Genomic DNA, 25,128 nt, shown 5'->3' on the forward strand with positions numbered 1-25,128 from the left:
GGGGATGCCGTCTGGGCCGGCAGCCTGGCGAGGGTTAACACGCATAAATGACTCACTCACATCGGCCATGGAGAACGAGATCCCGCAGTCCTTGGTATCAGGCTGCATCGGTGGCACTGTGTTATCCTCAAAGCGAGCCAAGAAAGTGTTTAGCTTGTCCGGTAACAAGACGTCCGGGAGCAAGACGTCTGCGACATGGCTGTTTTTCCCTTTGTGAACCGTGATTGTCTGTAGACCCTGCCACATGCGTCTCGTGTCTGAGCCGTTGAATTGCAACTCCACTTTGTCTCTGTACTGACGTTTTACCTGTTTGATTGCCTTACGGAGGAAATAAATACACTGTTTGTATTCGACCATATTCCCAGTCATCTTGCCATGGTTAAATGCAGTGGTTCGCGCTTTCAGTTTATCCATCTATCCACGGTTTCTGGTTTTAATTTCTAGGTTTTAATAGTCACAGTGGGAACAACATCCCCTATAAACTTCCTGATGAACTCAGTCACTGTGTCCGTGTATACCTGAATGTTATTCTCAGAGGCTACCCGGAACATATCCCAGTCCGCGTGATCAAAACAATCTTGAAGCATGGATTCCGATTGGTCAGACCAGCGTTGAATAGACCTTAGCATGGGTACTTCGTGTTTAATTTTCTGCCTACAGGAAGGGAGGAGCAAAATGGAGTCGTGATCTGATTTTCCGAAGGGAGGGTGGGGAGGGCCTTGCAGGCTTTTTGGAAGGGGGAGTAACAGTGGTCGAGTGTTTTTCTAGAGTGAGTACTACAGTCAATGTGTTGATAAAACTTCAGTATTGTTTTCCTCAAATTTGCTTTATTCAAATCCCCAGCTACAATAAATGCGGCCTCAGGATATGTAGCTTCCAGTTTGCATGAAGTCCAGTGTAGTTCCTTGAGGGCCGTCATGGTATCGGCTAGAGGGGCAATATACATGGCTGTGACTATAACTGAAGAGAATTATCAAGGGAGGTAATATGGTCGGCATTTGATTGTGAGGTATTCTAGGTGGGGTGAACAAAATAACTTGAGTTTCTGAATGTTATCACAATCACACCAACAGTAGTTAACCTTTCACGAGTATCTACCCCGGGTCCGGGATCACCCCCCACCCCCCCCACACTGAGTAGCATAGCCTAGCATAGCGTCACAATTAAATAGTAGCATCTAAATATCATTAAATCACAAGTCCAAGACACCTAATGAAAGATACAGATCTTGTGAATAAAGCCACCATTTCAGATTTTTAAAATGTTTTACAGGGAAGACAAAATATGTAAATCTATTAGCTAACCACGTTAGCAAAAGACACCACTTTTCTAACTCCATCAGTTTCTTACTCCATCAGGTGCTATCACCAATTCGGCTAAACTAAGATATTGATAGCCACTAACCAAGAAAAAACCTCACCAGATGACAGTCTGATAACATATTTATGGTATAGGATAGGTTTTGTTAGAAAAATTTGCATATTTCAGGTAGATATCAGAGTTTACAATTGCACCCACCGTCACAAATAGACTAGAACAAATACATTGAGCAACGTGTTTACCTAATTACTAATCATCAAACATTTCGTAAAAATACACAGCATACACTAATCGAAAGACACAGATCCTGTGAATACAGACAATATTTCAGATTTTCTAAGTGTCTTACAGCGAAAACACAATAAATCGTTATATTAGCATACCACATATGCAAACGTTACCAGAGCATTGATTCTAGCCAAAGAGAGCGATAACGTAAACATCGCCAAAATATATTAATTTTTTCACTAACCTTCTCAGAATTCTTCAGATGACACTCCTGTAACATCACATTACAACATACATATACAGTTTGTTCGAAAATGTGCATATTTAGCCACCAAAATCATGGTTAGACAATGACAAAAGTTGCCCAGCTGGTCAGACAATGTCGTGCGCCATATTAGACAGTGATCTAGTCGTATACATAAATACTCATAAACGTGACTAAAAAATATAGGGTGGACAGCGATTGATAGACAATTTAATTCTTAATACAATCGCTGATTTACATTTTTTTAATTATCCTTACTTTTCAATACAGTTTGCGCCAAGCGAAGCTACGTCTAAAAAGATGGCGTCATAAGCGATTAACATTTCTCGACAGAAACACGATTTATCATAATAAATTGTTCCTACTTTGAGCTGTTCTTCCTTTAGAATCTTGGGCAAAGAATCCTTTCTTGGGTCTAATCGTCTTTTGGTCGAAAGCTGTCCTCTTGCCATGTAGAAATGCCCATTGCGCTCGGCATGAACTGGAACCGTGCCCAGAGATTCACAGTGTCTCAGAAATAAATGTCCCAAAATCGCACTAAACGGATATAAATTGCTATAAAACGGTTTAAATTAACTACCTTATTGTCAACGTCGTGTGTATAGGTGGCAGGGAAGTCAGACGCAGGAGAGTAAATGAAGTGTAGATGGAGACTTTTAATAAATCACCATGACATGCTCCAAACACGAGAAATATATATACAATAAATAAAAATGGGTACGAGGACCCGTCGCGCACCTATACACCAATCAAACAACACTTGACATAAAACAATCTCTGACAAACACATGAAGGGAAACAGAGGGTTAAATACACAACAGGTAATGAATGGGATTGACAACAGGTGTGTGGGAAGACAAGACAAAACCAATGGAAAATGAAAAATGGATCGATGATGGCTAGAAGGCCGGTGAAGTCGACCGCCGAACACCGCCCGGACAAGGAGAGGCAACGACTTCGGCAGAAGTCGTGACATTACCCCCCCCCCCCCTGACGCACGGCTCCAGCAGCGCGTCGACACCGGCCTCTGGGACGACCCGGAGGGCGAGGTGCAGGGCGATCCGGATGGAGGCGGTGGAATTCGTTTAACATGGAAGGATCTAAAACGTCCTCCACCGGAACCCAGCATCTCTCCTCCGGCCCGTACCCCTCCCAGTCCACGAGGTACTGAAGGCCCCTCGCCCGACGTCTCGAATCCAAAATGGGTCGAGAGCCAGACCCTGTCCCCTGGTACGAACACCGGGGCCTCACTGCGGCGACGGTCTGCGCCAATTTTCTGGCGCCTTATGGCACGCTGAAGGTGGACGTGGGCTGCCTCCCAAGTTTCCTCAGCGTGCCGAAACCAATTGTCCACCGCAGGAGCTTCGGTCTGACTCTGATGCCAAGGAGCCAGAACCGGCTGATACCCTAATACACATTGAAAAGGGGTAAGGTTAGTGGAGGAGTGACGTAGCGAGTTCTGGGCCATCTCTGCCCAGGGCACGAACTTCGCCCACTCCCTCGGCCGGTCCTGGCAATAGGACCGCAGAAACCTGCCCACATCCTGGTTAACTCTCTCCACCTGCCCATTACTCTCGGGGTGAAAACCTGAGGTAAGACTAACCGAGATCCCCAGACGTTCCATGAACGCCTTCCAGACCCTTGACGTGAACTGGGGACCCCGATCAGACACTATATCCTCAGGCACCCCATAATGCCGGAAAACATGTGTAAACAGGGCCTCCGCAGTTTGTAAGGCCGTAGGGAGACCGGGCAAAGGGAGAAGACGACAGGACTTAGAGAACCGATCCACAACGACCAGGATCGTGGTGTAACCCTGTGAAGGTGGAAGATCAGTCAAAAAATCCACTGACAGGTGCGACCACGGCCGTTGAGGAACGTGTAAAGGTAGAAGCTTACCTCTAGGCAGGTGTCTAGGAGCCTTGCACTGGGCGCACACCGAACAGGAGGAAACATAAATCCTCACGTCCTTAGCTAAAGTGGGCCACCAGTACCTCCCATCAAGACAGCGCATCGTCCGACCTATCCCAGGATGACCAGAGGAGGGTGATGTGTGAGCCCAATAAATCAATCGGTCGCGGACAGCAGACGGAACGTACAGACGACCAGCTGGACACTCAGGAGGAGAGGGCTCTGCACGTGACGCCCGCTCAATGTCCGCGTCCAGCTCCCACACTACTGGCGCCACCAAACACGACTCTGGGAGTATGGGAGTGGGATCCATGGGTCGCTCCTCTGTGTCATACAGCCGAGACAATGCGTCTGCCTTGACGTTCTGGGAGCCTGGTCTGTAAGTAAGCGTAAACACAAAACGAGTGAAAAACATGGCCCACCTTGCCTGGCGAGGATTTAGTCTCTTCGCCTGCCGGATGTACTCCAGATTGCGGTGGTCAGTCCAGATGAGAAAAGGGTGATTAGCCCCCTCAAGCCAATGCCTCCACACCTCCAAGGCTTTTACGACAGCTAACAGCTCTCGGTCCCCCACATCATAGTTACGCTCCGCCGGGCTGAGCTTCTTCGAAAAGAAAGCACAGGGGCGAAGCTTCGGTGACACACCCGAATGCTGAGAGAGCACTGCTCCTATCCCAGCTTCGGATGCGTCCACCTCTACTATGAATGGCAAAGAGGGATCCGGATGAGCCAACACAGGCGCCGAGGTAAACAGAGCCTTCAGTTGTCCAAAAGCCCTATTCGCCTCGGCCGACCACTGCAAGTGCACCGGTCCCCCCTTTAGCAGTGAGGTAATGGGAGCGGCAACCTGACCAAAACCCCGGATAAATCTCCGGTAGTAATTGGCAAACCCTAAAAAACGCTGCACCTCCTTTACCGTGGTTGGAGTCGGCCAATTACGCACGGCTGTAATGCGGTCGCTCTCCATTTCCACTCCTGAAGTGGAAATCTGATGCCCTAGGAAGGAGATGGATTGTTGGAAGAACAAGCATTTCTCAGCCTTGACATATAGATCATGCTCCAACAGGCGACCAAGCACCCTGCGCACCAAGGACACATGCTCGGCGCGTGTAGCAGAGTATATCAAAATATCATCGATATACACCACGACACCCTGCCCGTTCAGGTCCCTGAAGATCTCATCTACAAATGATTGGAAGACTGATGGAGCATTCATCAACCCATATGGCATGACCAGGTACTCATAATGACCTGAGGTGGTGCTAAATGCCGTCTTCCACTCATCACCCCTCCTAATACGCACCAGATTGTACGCACTCCTGAGATCCAATTTTGTGAAGAAGCGGGCCCCGCGCATTGACTCCAATACTGTATTGATCAACGGTAGCGGGTAACTATATTTTACCGTGATTTTATTAAGGTCTCGATAATCAATGCACGGGCGTAAACCGCCATCCTTCTTCTTCACAAAAAAGAAACTCGAAGAGGCGGGTGAAATAGATGGCTGAATGAACCCCTGACGCAGGGATTCAGAGATATAATTATCCATAGCCACTGTCTCCGCTTGCGACAAAGGATACACGTGACTCCTGGGATATGCAGCGTCTACCAGGAGATCTATCGCACAATCCCCCTGTTGATGGGGTGGTAATTGAGTCGCCTTCTTTTTACAGAAGGCGAGTGCCAAATCGGCATATTCTGGGGGAATGCGCACGGTGGAAACCTGGTCTGGACTTTCCACCGTAGTAGCACCAACGGAAACCCCTACACACCTACCTGAGCACTCTCGCGACCACCCCGTGAGAGCCCTCTGTGGCCAAGAAACAGTGGGGTTATGAGTAGTTAACCAGGGTAGGCCTAACACCACAGAATATGCAGGGCAATCAATAAGGAAAAGACTAATCTTCTCCTTGTGACCCTCCTGCGTTATCATAGACAAAGGTGCGGTGACCTCCCTGATAAACCCTGACCCTATTGGTCGACTATCTAAGGCATGAATAGGGAAAGGCATATCCACAGAAACAATAGGAATCCCTAAACTATAAGCTAAGTTTTTATTAATGAAATTCCCAGCCGCGCCTGAATCTACTAGCGCCTTATACTGGGAATGCAGGGAAAAATCCGGAAAAGTGACAGAGACAAACATAAGTGCAGCAGAGGGCTCTGGATGAGTATGGTGCCTACTCACCTGGGGTGATGCCAGAGTGCCCTGCCTGCCTTCTCTATTCCCAGAGGAACCAACCCGGCACCGATCAGCAGTGTGATCTCTGCGATCATAGATGGTGCTCGAGCGGGTACCCCCTCCGGTCTCCCTGCGCACCATCCCTCCCAATTCCATAGGTTCGGGAGAGAGAGTGCGGGAGGATGGAACAACCAGACCCCGATCTAGACGTCCCCGAGTAGCCAGCATGTTGTCCAGCCTGATGGACATATCCACCAGCTGGTCGAAGTTGAGGGTGGTGTCTCTACAGGCCAGCTCCCGACGGACGTCCTCGCGTAGACTACAACGGTAGTGGTCGATCAGGGCCCTGTCGCTCCATCCAGCGCCGGCAGCCAAAGTCCTAAACTCCAAAGCGAACTCCTGAGCACTCCTCGTCCCCTGCCTCAGATGATAGAGGAGCTCACCTGCTGCTCTGCCTTCGGATGGGTGGTCGAATACCTTCCGGAAATGGCAGATGAGCTCCTCAAAATGGTCCAACGCCTTATCCTCTCCACACACAGCGTTGGCCCACTCCAGGGCTTTCCCGGTAAGGCATGAGACGAGGGCGGAGCTTTTCTCACGGTCTGATGGTGCTGAAGAGACCGTGGCCAGATACAAGTTCAGTTTTAGGAGAAAACCCTGGCAGCTGGCAATATCTCCATTGTATCCCGTGGGTAGGGATAACTGGATCCTGTTCTGTTCCGGAAGAGAAAAAGCGTTCAAAGGAATTCCAGGTGATGGTGGAGGTGCTGGAAAAGCTCCCTGTCTCTTCCAGCGGTCCATATTCTGGACAATGCGATCCATGGCAGCGCACAGACTGTCAATCTCCTCCGCTTGTTCCATGACGCGTTCCTCAACCTCCTTTAGTGAAGTGCCTCCTCCTGCTGACTTCATTTTTATGGTCAGAGATTCTGTCAACGTCGTGTGTATAGGTGGCAGGGAAGTCAGACGCAGGAGAGTAAATGAAGTGTAGATGGAGACTTTTAATAAATCACCATGACATGCTCCAAACACGAGAAATATATATACATTAAATAAAAATGGGTACGAGGACCCGTCGCGCACCTATACACCAATCAAACAACACTTGACATAAAACAATCTCTGACAAACACATGAAGGGAAACAGAGGGTTAAATACACAACAGGTAATGAATGGGATTGACAACAGGTGTGTGGGAAGACAAGACAAAACCAATGGAAAACGAAAAATGGATCGATGATGGCTAGAAGGCCGGTGAAGTCGACCGCCGAACACCGCCCGGACAAGGAGAGGCAACGACTTCGGCAGAAGTCGTGACACTTATGATGTTTTTAACTCCTATAACGAGTAGAAACATGACCGGAGAAATATAACTGGCTACACTAATGCTTGGAAAAAGAGCAGGGTCGGTGTCCACCGCGCGCCCGACGCAGCTGGAAAGGAGTTCCTACCTACACATGTTTTTGTTTTATAGGGGCTGTGATTGCGCAATCGATACCATTCAAATCGTCATCACGTAAAGGCATCCAGGGGAAGACGTAAGCAGTGTCCGTATCCTGATAGCGTTCACAGTGGCCTTTAAACTGACTCCAGATCAGGGGCCAAAATGTGTGAAATCTGACTCCATGTCAGGGAAATTGCTGTAGAATGAGTTCTGTTCCACTCAGAGACAAAATTCCAACGCCTATAGAAACTAGAGACTGTTGTCTATCCAATAATAGTAATAATATGCATATTGTACGATAAAGAATTTAGTAGGAAGCCGTTTAATCTGTAATGCAATCCTCGCCCTGAGCTCGTCTACTTTATTGTCTAGAAACTGAACATTAGCGAGAAATAGTGGATGGTGTGCATGCCTCCTGAGTCGGATTAGAAGTCCCCTCGAATACCTCTTCTCCGCTGGCGGCGTCTTGGAGCAGCCTCTGGGATAAGTTCAATTGGGGTACGTACAAATTATCCAATTCGGGAAAGTCGTATTTCTGATCGTGATGCTGGTGAGTTACCGCTGCTCTGATATTCAAAAGTTATTTCTGGCTGTATGTAATAACACAAAAAACATTCTGGACTAATAATGTAAGAAATAACACACAAAAAAACTAAATACTGCTAAGTAGCTTAGGAGCTAGAAGCAGAGCCGCCATGTCTGTCTGTCGACGCCATTCCAGCAGTAGTGACCAGGACCCTGTTAAAATAATGTAAACATGAGTGGATTCAGTTGCTCTTTACTTTAACTTTCTATCATTAAGGCTTCATACCACTGTCATATACTGTATACGGAGGATTCAAGTGAAAACTTACTTGGATCCGAAAAAGCTGTGCACTTAAAACAGCTCTGAAACAGCTCTGATAAACCAAAGTAGCCAGCCATATGCTTGTTATCTAATTGCCCAGTAGATAATCTAGATTGATGTCTTCTGCATACTGTCTTCTGCAACTCTACTGATACAGCTGGCTGACTGGAGGCTGAAGCTAAGGTGAAAAAAAGAAAGAAAGAAAAATGCTCAAGTGAGTCGTCTTTCAGTCTTTTACTCTGTCATTAGCCCCAAAACATTTTCATTGTTCTTAGAAGGTCTCATTCACTGACCCCATGCCTCCCTCTGCATGAACGCTGTCTGTTTCATTCAATTTAAACAATGGAGCATCTCCTATATTATTAAACCAGGCAACTAAATCCTCTCGGACATGAGAGGTAGGCTTGTTCGGTATCCAGATTGTCTTGCCGACCTTGTGCCATTCTATAATAACAACACTGCCGCTATGAATGAAATTAATGGTAAATCATTTATTGCCATTTTCGAGTTACTTTTATTGTAAATAAGAATATGTTTCTAAACACTTCTACATTCATGTGGATGCTACCGTAATTACAGATAGTCCTGAATGAATCATGAATAATGATGAGTGAGAAACTTACAGATGCACAAATATCATACCCCCAAGACATGCTAACCTCTCACTGTCACGCCCTGACCTTAGAGAGCTGTTTTATTTCTCTATTTGGTTGGGCATTCTATGTTTTCTATTTCTTTGTTTTTGGCCGAGTGTGGTTCCCAATCAGAGGCAGCTGTCTATCGTTGTTTCTGATTGGGAATCATATTTAGGCAGCCTTTTTCCCACCTAATGTTGTGGTTAATTATTTACTTTCGGTGTGTGTTTGTGTGCGCCACGGTTGCGTCACGTTTGTTTCTGTTAACCTGTTCTTTTTGTGAAAGTTTCACTACGATTAAAAGAAATGTGGAATTACATGCACGCTGCGCCTTGGCTCATCTATGACAGGGAGTTTGAAGACAGTGAACGTGACACTCACCATTACAATAACAGGGGAGGTTAGTATTTTTCGGGGGTTATGATATTTACGCCTATTTGCCCAATAATTTTGGTGGGGCTATGTACGCCTATTTGCCCAAGTATTTTTCGAGGTCTATGTACAATAGTCTGCACTTTAACCTCAAAGTCATTGTATAATTTCAAATCCAAAGTCCTGGAGTACAGAGCCAAAACAACAAGAAATGTATAACTATCCCAATACTCTTGGAGCTCACTATATATGGGTATTTCTATAAACTAGGGTACCAGTGACGATTTCCGACACTAGACAACTTGTTACAGCTGTTGAAAAGTCATAATCAGACAATTTTTACATTAAGGGGGATCATGCCTAGGTGCTATCTAGAACCTAAAAGGGTTCTTCACCTGTCCCCATAGGAGAACCCTTTCAAGAACAATTTATGGTTCCCGGTAGAACCCTTTTGAGTTCCATGTAGAACCCTTTACACAGAGAAAAGAGTTCTACCTGGAACCAGAAAGGGACAGCCGAAGAACCCTTTTGTAATCCTTGTATATTCCATCAATGTATGCATTGCAAAATCGAATGCTTCTAACTAAAAGAGTCACCTTACCTTGATACTTTAAACCTAAATCGTTACTGTCGTTAAAACCTCTTAAGGATCCGTCCCTTTTAAAAAAAAATGCCTAAAATGACATACCCAAATCTAACTGCCTGTAGCTCAGGACCTGAAGCAAGGATATGCATACTCTTGATACCATTTAAAAGGTAACACTTTGAAGCTTGTGGAAATGTGAAATTAATGTAGGAGAATATAACACATTAGATATGGTAAAAGGTAATACAGAGAAAAAAACATGCATTTTTTTGTACCATCATCTTTGAAATGCAAGAGAAAGGCCATAATGTATTATTCCAGACGATGCACAATTTAGATGACACACAATTTAGGTGACCAAATACTTATTTTCCACCATAATTTGCAAATAAATTCATTAAAAATCCTACAATGTGATTTTCTGGATTTCTTTTCTCATTTTGTCTGTCATAGTTGAAGTGTACCTATGATGAAAATTACAGGCCTCTCTCATCTTTTTAAGTGGGAGAACTTGCACAACTGGTGGCTGACTAAATACCTTTTTGCCCCACTGTATGTGAAATCGTGTAAAATCGTGTAGTATACACTATTGCGCAACACGCAGAGCTATTCCTATTAATTATTCTGGATATAATGACAACAATTACATAGCCTAGTGGGCTTATTGACAATATGATCTGGTAATGAAATAACATGACAAATACACTTTGTTACCATGTTAGACCTGCAATTTTAATCAATACAAGGGGCTTGAAGTAGCCTACTTGAACTTGAATTTGAAGCTCAGAAATTCAATACTGAAGTATGCTTACCTAGAAAATCTGACATTTCCTAAATATGTTGCTTGAAAAGTTATTGTAATTATTGTAGCCAATTTATGAGATCTTCTGCACCCTTATAATTATCCGTAAATTCATTTTTGATCAGTTTTTGTGAGAGATGTGGCCACTTTCAGGTTGCTTCAATTGAATGGTGTTGTGCTATTCTGTTGCAGTAAAACCATGTGAGGTTATTATGAGGACAACAACATCTGATGTTGCCTTCAACTTGGCTTTCCATACAAATTATTAAAAAAGGAACCTGGTTTTCGGTCACTTTCTCATGATAAAAACAAAGATGATGAGATTAATGCTACCGCTATGCATAGCTTTCTTATGTGTGCCTGCGTCAGCTACACAGGCTACAGCAAAGATGATGAGATTAATGCTACCGCTATGCATGGCTTTCTTATGTGTGCCTGCGTCAGCTACACAGGCTACAGAACATCTCTATTTAGTCAGGCAATGTCCACGTTATTCTCACATATTTTATAATAATTTGAATATCAGTGCATTGGCAAGGTCTACATTTTTTTTCCCTAAAGTGGCCTACTTTTTTAACACTTTCTGCATACTTATTTTTTGGGGGGGAGGCGGTTCTATATTAGGCCCTATATGTACAATTATATAAATGATACAAGTGTATAACATTGAGTTGCCATTGTCTGGGTGAACCCTGCTTAAAGGATGCATAGTCCTAGGCCTATGATGTTGCATATATTCACTTTTTTCCCCTCTAAGTACACATGTGCTTAGAGGGAAAACGCACGCCCGACTAGCATCACCACCCTGGACGGTTCCGACCTAGAATATGTGGACATCTATAAGTACCTAGGTGTCTGGCTAGACTGCAAACTCTCCTTCCAGACTCATATCAAACATCTCCAATCCAAAATCAAATCTAGAGTCGGCTTTCTATTTCGAAACAAAGCCTCCTTCACTCACGCTGCCAAACTTACCCTAGTAAAACTAACCATCCTACCGATCCTCGACTTCGGCGATGTCATCTACAAAATAGCCTCCAATACTCTACTCAGCAAACTGGATGCAGTCTATCACAGTGCCATCTGTTTTGTTACCAAATCACCTTATACCACCCACCACTGCGACCTGTATGCTCTAGTCGGCTGGCCCTCGCTACATATTCGTCGTCAAACCCACTGGCTCCAGGTGATCTACAAGGCTATGCTAGGTAAAGTGCCGCCTTATCTCAGTTCACTGGTCACGATGGCTACACCCACCCGTAGCACGCGGTCCAGCAGGTGTATCTCACTGATCATCCCTAAAGCCAAAACCTCATTTGGCCGCCTACCCTTCCAGTTCTCTGCTGCCTGCGACTGGAACGAATTGCAAAAATCTCTGAAGTTGGAGACTTTTATCTCCCTCAACAACTTTAAACATCTGCTATCTGAGCAGCTAACCGATCGCTGCAGCTGTACATAGTCCATCGGTATTTAGCCCACCCAATTTACCTACCTCACCCCCATACTGTTTTTATTTATTTACTTTCCTGCTCTTTTGCACACCGGTATCTCTACTTGCACATGATCATCTGATGATTTATCACTCCAGTGTTAATCTGCTAAATTGTAATTATTCGATTTATTGCCTACCTCCTCATGCCTTTTGCACACATTGTATATAGATTCTATTTTTTTCTACCATGTTATTGACTTGTTTATTGTTTACTCCATGTGTAACTCTGTGTTGTTGTCTGTTCACACTGCTATGCTTTATCTTGGCCAGGTCGCAGTTGCAAATGAGAACTTGTTCTCAACTAGCCTACCTGGTTAAATAAAGGTGAAATAAATAAAAAAAATAAAAAAATGTGGAACTGCATAAAAATCTTTTTTATTTTGGTTTCAAACCATTTTGAAATATTGATCCCAATGTCACACATTGGCCCCATTATTTATAGAAAGACCCATATGGTATACCGCCCAAGCCTAATAAGAGGTCCTTCAATAAAGAACAAGGTCATTCTGCCATCCTTATCATGGGTGAGGTGCATTCCTAATAGGAAATAAAACAGACAGACAGACACCTGCTCTCACAGCCCACTTGCTTCATTCGAGAGCACATCCTTCTCTCTTCATGAAAAAAGAGAGATAGAGAAACAAACAAAATAATCTCACTTTGTGTGAAATATGTTCTGCAGGGCACCAAAGTGCCGGTGGTTCCCTTGGTAACCAACGCTTCCCTGCTGAAGCTCAACCTCAGAGATAATTGGATGGAAGGGATGGGCGGGGCCACCATGTTAAAGGAGAACTGTTACATCACAGGGGGTGCTCTTCCAACCTCCGCTCCGGGGCCTCAGGGAGGCGGGGGTGCCACCCACACACACCTGTGTGCCACCCTCACCCCTGCCACCCTGGTTGTGCCTCGACACCTACAGTAGGGCCCTATTTAAAATTGTCAGTGTCTAGCTAGCGCCACACACAGTTCATGATCCAGGGGAGAGGAGTGAGAGGAGAGCGAGCGTTGTTATTTTTACATAAAGGACCCTGGTTGGCCCTTAAGGGTCTACCTGCTGACGTTCATTCCCTCAGCAGTCGATATGTCAGATTGTTTCACCGCTGAGTGTATCATTATATTCACGTCACAATTCCAATTGTCCTTACTGCACAACTAATAACTGTCACTCCCAATGCCTTAATGACACTGCTATTAGAATAATAGGTTAACCGCTGACAAGAAGAGTATAGAAAATGATCCACTGTGGGATATACACGTAGATATCTGCTAAATTCAGATCACGTTAGGTTTTTACCATTGCATTAAGTAGCGCCAATTTCCCTAGAAACATCAAGACTGGAACAGACAAAACAGAATGGTTTAACTCCACTGTAACTCACCCTGCTTGACCTCAGTGTGTTCCTCTGCCAGAGGTTGACCTGGGGGAGAACAGACTGGGGAAGCATGGTACCCGGTCCCTTTCCATTATGCTTCTGGAGGACACCATCCTGGTCTCACCTCTCCAGGAACCAGCTCCCTGACAGGGATGCACAGCACCTGGCCCAAGCCCTGACCTCCAACACCAAGCTGGAGACACTAGCTCTCAGTCACAACACCATGGGAGATGCAGCCGGTAGGGTGTGTGTGTGCGTGCGTGCGTGTGTGTGTGTGTGTGTGCGTGTATGTGTGAGACCTTAGCCACAACACCATGGGAGATGCGGCAGGTAGGAACGTGTGTCTTGGGTGTGGTGTGGTGAGGTGCTGAATCGAGAGGAACTGTGCATTTACAATTAGAACAGCAGTGGTCCAAGAACAGCCTTGAAGAACACCTCAAATGTGCTAAAGAACATACCCAGCCATCACCTTCGTCTTAAGGTGTCTCGAGTCGAGGAGACATCAAGTTGGGACATCTTGAGACACTTTGAAAGAGTATAACAAAATTCCAAAATAGGCCGTAAAAACATGAAATTTTCCTATTCTTCTGGGCGAGGACTTTTTCCATTAAAGAATATTCTGTCCTGGCCTCCCGAGTGGCGCAGTGGTCTAAGGCACTACATCGCAGTTGCTAGCTGTACCATCAGAGATCCTGGTTTGAGTCCAGGCTCTGTTGTAGCTGACCGGGAGACCCATGAGGCGGCGCACAATTGGCCCAGCGTCGTCCGGGTTAGGGGAAGGTTTGGCCGGCAGGGATGACCTTGTCCCATCGCACACTAGCAACTCCTGTGGTGGGCCAGGTGCAGTGCATGCTGACACGACCGCCATGTGTACTGTGTTTCCTCTCACACATTGGTGCGGCTGGCTTCCAGGTTAAGTGGGCATTGTGTTAAGAAGCAGTGTGGCTTGGTTGGGTTGTGTTTCAGAGGACGCACAACTCTCCACCTTTGCCTCTCCCAAGTCTGTACGGGAGTTGCAGCGATGAAACAAGACTGTAACTACCAATTGGGGAGAAAAAGAGGTAAAAAAACAAGATTATGTCACACAGTTATAAAGAAATGACTGTTATAAAGAAGACTGGATAAAGTCTCCACTCCACCATCACCTCTGGTATACAGTGCCTTGCAAAAGTATTCAACCCCCTTGGTGTTTTTCCTATTTTGTTGCATTACAACCTGTAATTTAAATTGATTTTTATTTGGAGTTCATGTAATGGACATACACCATAGTCCAAATTGGTGAAGTGAAATGGAAAAAATGACTTTTTCGGGAATTTTATTTTATTTTTTTAAATGGAAAAATGGTGCGTGCATATTTATTCACCCTCTTTGCTATGATGCCCCTAAATGTGCAATCTAAGTGTCACATGATCTCAGTATATATACACCTGTTCTGAAAGGCCCCAGAGTCTGCAACACCACCAAGCAAGCGGCACCATGAAGACCAAGGAGCTCTCCAAACAGGTCAGGGACAAAGTTTTGGAGAAGTACAGATCAGGGTTTTGTTCTAAAAAAATATCTGAAACTTTGAACATCCCACAAAGCACCATTAAATCCATTATTAAAAAATTGAAAGAATATGGCACCACAACAAACTTGCCAAGATAGGGCCGCCCACCAAAATTCACGGACCAGGCAAGGAGGGCATTAAATCAGAGAGGCAACAAAGAGACCAAAGATAACCCTGAAGGAGCTGCAAAGCTCCACAGCGGAGATTGGAGTATCTGTCCATAGGACCACTTTAAGCCATACACTCCACAGAGCTGGGATTTACAAAAGAGTGGCCAGAAAAAAGCCATTGCTTAAAGAAGAAAATAAGCAAACACATTTGGTGTTCGCCAAAAGGCATGTGGGAGACTCCCCAAACATTTGGAAGAAGGTACTCTGGTCAGATGAGACTAAAATTGAGCTTTTTGGCCATCAAGGAAAACGCTATGTCTGGCATAAACCCAACACCTCTCATCACCCCGAGAACACCATCCCCACAGTGAAGCATGGTGGTGGCAGCGTCACGCTGTGGGGATGTTTTTCATCGGCAGGGACGGGGAAACTGGTCAGAATTGAAAGAATGATGGATGGCGCTAAATACAGGGAAATTCTTGAGGGAAACCTGTCTCAGTCTTCCAGATGTTTGAGACTGAGATGGAGGTTCACCTTCAATGACCCTAAGCATACTGCTAAAGCAACAAAGAAGTGGAAACATTTAAATGTCTTGGAATGGCCTAGTCAATGCCCAGATCTCAATCCAATTGAGAATCTGTGGTATGACTTAAATATTGCTGTACACCAGCGGAACCCATCCAACTTGAAGGAGCTGGAGCAGTTTTGCCTTGAAGAATGGGCAAAAATCCCAGTGGCTAGATGTGCCAAGCTGATAGAGACATACCCCAAGAGACTTGCAGCTGTAATTGCTGCAAAAGGTGGCTCTACAAAGTATTGACTTGGGGGGTGAATAGATATGCACGGTCAAGTTTTCAATTATTTTGTCTTATTTCTTTTGTTTCACAATTAAAAATATTTTGCATCTTCAAAGTGGTAGGCATGTTGTGTAAATTAAATAACACAAATCCCCCAAAAATCTATTTTAATTCCAGGTTCTAAGGCAACAAAATAGGAAAAATGCCAAGGAGGGTGAATACTTTCGCAAGCCACTATAGTTCCCAGCACTTTGGCTGTTAAATGAACAGATGTATGTCCTAACTGCTCAACAAAAGTGAATCCCTTCAATTTCAAGGTCTCAATTCCCTAATCAATCCCTCAATGCGAGCGTGTTTCTCAGCCTTAATAACATCCGTTGCAGACAACAGACTGCAGTCGGTGACGATCATTGAGTTTATAAAACGCACACACACACACACACACACACACACACACACACACACACACACACACACACACACACACACACACACACACACACACACACACACACACACACACACACACACACACACACACACACACACACACACACACACACACACACACACACACACACACACACACACTAGTGGTGACATTTTGATGCAGAGCAGGCAGCCACAGACCACAGCTTCTGTAGTTGATTGTGGCATTCAAAGGTCAAGAAATCTCCTTCATTAAAAGTCTACTCAATTAGGACGTGGATGAAATTTCTGACATAAACCTTCTGGTGCTGATGAGAGTGAATGACAAACCAGACTGTGCAGCTTCAGGCAAGATCTGCATAATTGAAACAGAGACAATTGCTTTGTTTAAGTAGGGGGAGAGGAACCCTCTCCATGGTAATGTTATTTTTGAGCTTGTTGGTTGTACCTGCACCAAAACTCCAGTATTTTTCTTTCATAGCTTGTTCTCCATCTTCGTTCTAAATAGGGAGCAAAACAGGTGCATTATTATGGCTCTTTCTCGTCCCTCTGCAGCAGACAGATGGTGAGCAATTTGTTTGTGGAACATCGTATCACAATAAAACCACAGAACCAAATCGTGAGAATTGCAATACATATCGTATCGGTACCTAAGTATCTTATCGTGAGGTCCCTAGCAATTCCCCGCCCTAATGATTAACTGTGTCAATCAAGATATACTGACATTTTATTGGTTTACATTCACCTTTCTTCAATGCCACATTAGGTAAATCGAGAGCCATCACTATCTATAACGGTTAATACCATGTTTTGGAAGGAGTTCTGATCATTGTGATGAAAATGTCTTCACTGACGGTATTGCTCTCTCTTGCGTTTCATCTCAATTAGTCAACAGTGGCTCCCTCTCCTCGTCTGCAAATTGGAATTGGACTGGTGAAACCCAATTCCTATTGGAGTGCGGGGTAAATGTCAGATCATTTGACTAAATATTGTAGGCTACTGATATAATGCTGCCTTGGGGTAACACACCTAGTCCCTGGTTGACTGGACACCACCGCAACCTGACGCAAGGCAGGGGAGACCACGAGCTCTGAGGCCCCATGTGTCTGTCATCGATATCTACCCGCCAAAACGTCATTCATAAACCTTTTTAATTTCCATATGTACTAGGAAGCTAAGTGTTTGTTTCCTGGGCTTCAAGAATGTGACTGATCAAAGTGCCTCAGGCCTTGAAAAAATAATGATTGAACTGATTTAAAGTAAGGGAATATCGGTAAACAAATGTCATGGTCAAGACTATGGTTGCGCCAGTGCAATGAATGAAGCTTACTCAGGTGTTCAAGAGCTCATATCAGACCGAGAGCCTAATGATTCTTAGGTAGATCTTTATGGGGTTTTATCAGGTTTCAGGTAAGACCCAAGTGCACTGTGTTGAAGTTACAATGTCCATTGCAACAACAGGGGCAGGCAAACGACAGGTCAAGGCAGGTAGGGGTCGATAATCCAGAGTAGCGGCAAAGGTACAGGACAGCAGGCAGGCTCAGGGTCAGGGGCAGGCAGAGTGGTCAGGCAGGTGGGCTCAGGGTCAGGGGCAGGCAGAGTGGTCAGGCAGGCAGACTCAGGGTCAGGTCAGGCAGAGTGGTCAGGCAGGTGGGCTCAGGGTCAGGGGCAGGCAGAGTGGTCAGGCAGGCAGACTCAGGGTCAGGGGCAGGTAGAGTGGTCAGGCAGGTGGGCTCAGGGTCAGGGGCAGGCAGAGTGGTCAGGCAGGCAGACTCAGGGTCAGGGGCAGGCAGAGTGGTCAGGCAGGCAGACTCAGGGTCAGGGGCAGGCAGAGTGGTCAGGCAGGTGGGCTCAGGGTCAGGGGCAGGCAGAGTGGTCAGGCAGGTGGGCTCAGGGTCAGGGGCAGGCAGAGTGGTCAGGCAGGTGGGCTCAGGGTCAGGGGCAGGCAGAGTGGTCAGGCAGGTGGGCTCAGGGTCAGGGGCAGGCAGAGTGGTCAGGCAGGTGGGCTCAGGGTCAGGGGCAGGCAGAGTGGTCAGGCAGGTGGGCTCAGGGTCAGGGGCAGGCAGAGTGGTCAGGCAGGTGGGCTCGGGGTCAGGACAGGCAAGAGTCAAAACCAGGAGGATGCGAAAAAGAGAGACTGGGGAAAAACAGGAACTGAGAAAATGCTGGTTGACTTGAACAAACAAGACAAACTGGCACAGGCAGACAGAAAACACAGGTATAAATACCCAGGGGATAAGTGGGGAAGATGGGCGACACCTGGAGTGATGTCAGAGACACGCACAAGGACAGGTGAAACAGATCAGGGCGTGACAGTTTTAGTTTAGAAAACAATCTTTCCGCAGAAGAGACAGTTACAGGGATGGTTAAACACAGCTTGATTGCCATAGCAACATCAGGGAAACTGGTCAGAAGGGAGTGGTGCTTCAAATACAGCAATTCTGCAACATTATTAATTGAGCCTCTCATTCTCCTTAATTGCCGGGCTCAGCACATTCCAGAAAGAAAGCTCTGGGGACAGGTCGTCTGGATACTGGACAGCCAATAAATTGGCAGATGCAAACCGATTATCATCTTTAGTGGACAACATTACTTGAGGGCTTAAACAAAAAAAGCAGTTTGCGATTTCGTTCATACTGGTGAACCGGCATTTGAGATGTGTGGTAACAAAATCAACAGTCTTATCTGTGGTATATCTTGGCGTGCATCATTCAAGACTAAGTTTAAATTGTGTGCAGCGCAATGGACATATAATGCACAATGTCTCAGGAAACACTGTCTGGGTAGCTACTATGGGCCAGTCACATACTGTAGCTACTATAGGCCAGTCACATACTGTAGCTACTATGAGCCAGTCACATACTGTAGCTACTATGGGCCAGTCATATACTGTAGCTACTATAGGCCAGTCACATACTGTAGCTACTATGGGCCAGTCACATACTGTAGCTACTATGGGCCAGTCACATACTGTAGCTACTATAGGCCAGTCACATACTGTAGCTACTATGGGCCAGTCACATACTGTAGCTACTATGGGCCAGTCACATACTGTAGCTACTATAGGCCAGTCACATACTGTAGCTACTATAGGCCAGTCACATACTGTAGCTACTATAGGCCAGTCACATACTGTAGCTACTGTGGGCCAGTCACATACTGTAGCTACTATAGGCCAGTCACATACTGTAGCTACTATAGGCCAGTCACATACTGTAGCTACTATGGGCTAGTCACATACTGTAGCTACTATAGGCCAGTCACATACTGTAGCTACTATGGGCCAGTCACATACTGTAGCTACTATAGGCTAGTCACATACTGTAGCTACTATAGGCCAGTCACATACTGTAGCTACTATAGGCCAGTCACATACTGTAGCTACTATGGGCCAGTCACATACTGTAGCTACTATAGGCCGCTCACATACTGTAGCTACTATAGGCCGCTCACATACTGTAGCTACTATAGGCCGCTCACATACTGTAGCTACTATAGGCCAGTCACATACTGTAGCTACTATAGGCCAGTCACATACTGTAGCTACTATAGGCCGCTCACATACTGTAGCTACTATAGGCCAGTCACATACTGTAGCTACTATGGGCCAGTCACATACTGTAGCTACTATAGGCCAGTCACATACTGTAGCTACTATAGGCCAGTCACATACTGTAGCTACTATAGGCCAGTCACATACTGTAGCTACTATAGGCCAGTCACATACTGTAGCTACTATAGGCCAGTCACATACTGTAGCTACTATAGGCCGCTCACATACTGTAGCTACTATAGGCCAGTCACATACTGTAGCTACTATAGGCCAGTCACATACTGTAGCTACTATAGGCCGCTCACATACTGTAGCTACTATAGGCCGCTCACATACTGTAGCTACTATAGGCCAGTCACATACTGTAGCTACTATGGGCCGCTCACATACTGTAGCTACTATAGGCCAGTCACATACTGTAGCTACTATGGGCCAGTCACATACTGTAGCTACTATAGGCCGCTCACATACTGTAGCTACTATAGGCCAGTCACATACTGTAGCTACTATGGGCCAGTCACATACTGTAGCTACTATAGGCCAGTCACATACTGTAGCTACTATAGGCCAGTCACATACTGTAGCTACTATAGGCCGCTCACATACTGTAGCTACTATGGGCCAGTCACATACTGTAGCTACTATAGGCCAGTCACATACTGTAGCTACTATAGGCCAGTCACATACTGTAGCTACTATAGGCCAGTCACATACTGTAGCTACTATGGGCCAGTCACATACTGCAGCTACTATGGGCCAGTCACATACTGTAGCTACTATGGGCCAGTCACATACTGTAGCTACTATAGGCCAGTCACATACTGTAGCTACTATAGGCCAGTCACATACTGTAGCTACTATAGGCCAGTCACATACTGTAGCTACTATAGGCCAGTCACATACTGTAGCTACTATGGGCCTCTACATAGAACAAAAGAGAGAGAATACTTTAGGAGAATTGCTCGATGTATATTTTTTTGTAAAAGTCTATAGTAAATAGCAGCTAAATACTGTATATAGCTATAGATAGTAAGCCACACTGCAAAATGAAACAATCTCTAGTAAGCTAGTGTTATTTTTATTTTTTATTTAAATAGGCAAGTCAGTTAAGAACACATTTTTATTTACAATGATGGCCTAGGAACAGTGGGTTAACTGCCTTGTTCAGGGGCAGAACGACAGATTTTTACCTTGTCAGCTCGGGGATTCGATCTAGCAACCTTTCCGTTTAGCAACCTTTCGGTTACTGGCCCAACGCTCTAACCACTAGGCTACCTGACGCCAAGGTTGACTGACCGTATTATTTTGCATTAATAGACTAGTTTAAGCAAAACAACTTTCTAACCAAGCTGGGAGAGTGCGCGAGGACTTCTCATGTCATGCAGGTTGAGGTAGGCTATACAGGACAGTTGTAAATTGTTTTTAAATCAATTGGTAGCTGATTAGTATGCTATTGCATCAACAATGTATTTTACAATCTGCATTATTTAAATGTCGAACTTTAAAAAAGTACTAAAAAAGTAATTACGTTATTGTCGCCAACCAGCAGTCTAAATGACAGCATTGCGACAATGTGTATAGCTTCATAAAATGTTATGCTTAACATGAGAAAATTATTAGGCATCCCATATAAACATTTATCCATTAGCTAAAGAAAAGCTGTAGGCTACATGCCCTGGCACAACAGAAAGTATATCATCGATTCGATAGGCAGCCGCATACACATTTCAGCACCTTGGACAGCGATCGGTAGTCTATACTTTGTGAGTGGCTGTCTGGCTGACATATTCAATTTATTTTATTATTTTTCAGGAAGGGGGGCCAGAGAAACCGTGTTACGCCAGTGCACCTAGTCCTCACCGTTTGAACGCCAGAGGCCAAAGAAAGCATAATGATAATTGTTAACCCATTTATATTGATTTCTCTGATCTTGTTTAAATGATTGATTAGGTGATCTATATCTGTCCCATAATGGTCTGGGGAAGGATGGAGCAGTAGCTTTAGGAGAGGCTCTAAGAGAAAACAACACTCAAGAGGACATCAATATAAGGGTTTTTGCATGTTATGCTTATACACTTTTCTCAACTAACATTCAGAGTTATTAAACAGACGCTCCTAATAAAGACAGCATAGTAAAACAGAAAGTATTGGATTTAAACTCATGACTTTACTTGTTGAAATGTTGTTGCACATCTTTATAAGACTTATGCCATCACTTCAGAATGTAAGAAGGTTCTTTGAAAGGCAACAGTTTTAGTTTGCTTGCCTCACACCCTAAACACTTATTATTATCTCTCCCCCACAGTAACAATCGGGTACCCCCTGAAGGTGCGATCCGCTAAAAAATAAAACAAAAAGTAACGAGGCTATAAACAGGGGGTACCGGTACAGAGTCAATGTGCGGGGGTACAGGTCAGTCGAGGTAATTTGTACATGTAGGTAGGGATAAAGTGACTATGCATAGATAATAAACAGCGAGAAGCAGCAGTGTAAAAACAAAGGGGGGGGGGGGGGGGTTGTCAATGTAAATAGTCTGGGTGGCCATTTGATTAATTGTTCAGCAGTCTTATGGCTTGGGGGTAAAAGCTGTTAAGGAGCCTTTTGGACCTAGAATTGGTGCTCCGGTACCGCTTGCCGTGTGGTAGCAGAGAGAACAGTCTATTAATTGGGTGACTGGAGTCTTTTTTGGGCCTTCCTCTGACACCGCCTAGTATATACAGTACCAGTCAAAAGTTTGGACACACCTACTTATTCAAGGGTTTTTCTTTATTTTTACTACTTTCTACATTGTAGAATAATAGTTAAGACATCAAAATGATGAAATTACACATATGGAATCATGTAGTAACCAAAAAAGTGTTAAACAAATCAAAATATATTTTATATTTGAGATTCTTCAAAGTAGCCACCATTTGCCTTGATGACGGCTTTGCACACTCTTGGCATTACTTGGTTGTCAAAATAACAAATGGTTTGCATGGTACTTATTCTGCCACTCTAATGTATTACCCAACTTGCTAACACTGACAACAAAGCTAGTAAAGCTGTTGCCTCATACTTACGTCACTGTTTGTTTACCCCTAGTTTTTTAACCTGTACGCTGGCCGGCTAGCGAGAGAAGTTAATCTCGATCTATTTCGCCGGTCTTAGATATGTCACGTAACTACTGTACACTGAACAAAAATATAAACACAACATGTAAAGTGCTGATCCCATGTTTCATGAGCTGAAATAAAAGATCCCAGAAATGTTTCATACGCATAAAAGCTTATTTCTCTCAAATGTTGTGCACAAATGTGTTTACATCCCTGTTAGTGAGCATTTCTCCTTTACCAAAATAATCCATCCACCTGACAGGTGTGGCATATTAAGAAGCTGATTAAATAGCATGATCATTACACAGGTGCACAATGCTGGGGACAAGAAAAGGCCACTGTAAAATGTGCAGTTGTGTCACACAACACAATGCCACAGATATCTCAAGTTTTGAAGGAGCGAGCAATTGGCATGCTGACTGCAGGAATGTCCACCAGAGCGGTTGTCAAATAATGAAATGTTAATTTCTCTACCATAAGCCGCCTCCAACGTTGTTTTTGAGAATTTTGCAGTATGTCCAACTGGCCACAGATGACATGTAACCACACCAGCCCAGGACCTCCGGCTTCATGATCAGCGAGATCATCTGAGACCAGCCACCCGGACAGCTGAGGGTTTGCACAACCAAAGAAATTCTGCACAAATTGTCAGAAACGTCTCAAGGAAGCTCATCTCCGTGCTTGTCGTCGTCACCAGGGTCTTGACCTGACTGCAGTTAAGCGTAGTAACCGACTTCAGTGGACAAATGCTCACCTTCGATGGCCACTGGCACACTGGAGAAGTGTGCTCTTCACAGATGAATCTAGGTTTCAACTGTACGAGGCAGATTTGCTGATGTCAACATTGTGAACGGTGGGGTTATGGTATAGGCAGGCATAAGCTATGGACAATGAACACAACTGCATTTTATCGATGGCAATTTGAATGCACAGACGTACCGTGACAAGATCCTGGAGGCCAATGTCATGCCAGTCATCAGCCGCCATCACCTCATGTTTCAGCATGATAACATACGGTCCCATGTTGCAAGGATCTGTACACAATTCCTGGAAGCTGAAAATGTCTCAGTTCTTCCATGGCCTGCATACTCACCAGACATGTCACCCTTTGAGCATGTTTGGTATGCTCTGGATTGACCTGTACGACAGCGTGTTCCAGTACCTGCCAATATTTACAGCCATTAAAGAGGAGTGGGACAATATCCCACAAGCCACAATCAGCAGCCTGATCAATTCTATGCGAAGGAGATGTGTCATGCTGCATGAAGGAAATGGTGGCACGCCAAGATTCTGACTGGTTTTCTGATCCATGCCACTAACTTTATTTTAAGGTACCTGTGACCAACAGATGCACATGTGTTTTATTTTAATTTTATTTATTTCACCTTTATTTGACCAGGTAGGCCAGTTGAGAACAAGTTTTCATTTACAACTGCAACCTGGCCAAGATAAAGCAAAGCAGTGTGACAAAAACAACAACACAGAGTTACACATTATTAACAAACGTACAGTCAAAAATACAAAAGAAAAGAAAAATAGAACAATCTATGTACAGTGTATGCAAATGTAGAAGAGTAGGGAGCTGGGCAATAAGTAGGCCCTAGACGTAAAAATAATTACAATTTAGCATTAATACTGGAGTGATAGATGAGCAGAAGATGAATGTGCAAGGAGAGATACTGGGGTGCAAAAGAGCAAGAGTGTAAGTAATAATGTGGGGAGTAGGTAGACGGGTGTGCTATTTACAGATTGGCTGTGTACAGGTACAGTGATCGGTAAGCTGCTCAGACAGCTGATGCTTAAAGTTAGAGAGGGAGACATAAGACTCCAGCTTCAAAGATTTTTGAAATTCGTTCCATTCATTGGAAGCAGAGAACTGGAAGGAAAGGCGGCCAAAGGAAGAGTTGGCTTTGGGGATGACCAGCGTAATATACCTGCTGGAGCGCATGCTGTGGGTGGGTGTGTCTATGGTGACCAGTGAGCTGAGATAAGGCGGGGCTTTACCTAGCAAAGACGTATAGATGGCCTGGAGCCAGTGGGTTTGGCGATGGATATGTACTGAGGGCCAGCCAACGAGAGCATACAGGTCGCAGTGGTGGGTAGTATATGGGGTCTTTGGTGATTAAACGGATGGCAC

At 44.9% G+C, this 25,128-nt stretch overlaps 1 pseudogene; it reads left to right on the plus strand.

Moving 5' to 3' along the window:
- Window positions 1–67: 67 nt before the first annotated feature.
- On the plus strand, window positions 68–22,245 carry LOC129825781 (leucine-rich repeat-containing protein 74A-like; annotated as a pseudogene).
- Window positions 22,246–25,128: the final 2,883 nt, after the last annotated feature.

Source organism: Salvelinus fontinalis, chromosome 28, assembly GCF_029448725.1.
Source record: "Salvelinus fontinalis isolate EN_2023a chromosome 28, ASM2944872v1, whole genome shotgun sequence".
Classification (NCBI taxonomy): Eukaryota; Metazoa; Chordata; class Actinopteri; order Salmoniformes; family Salmonidae; genus Salvelinus; species Salvelinus fontinalis.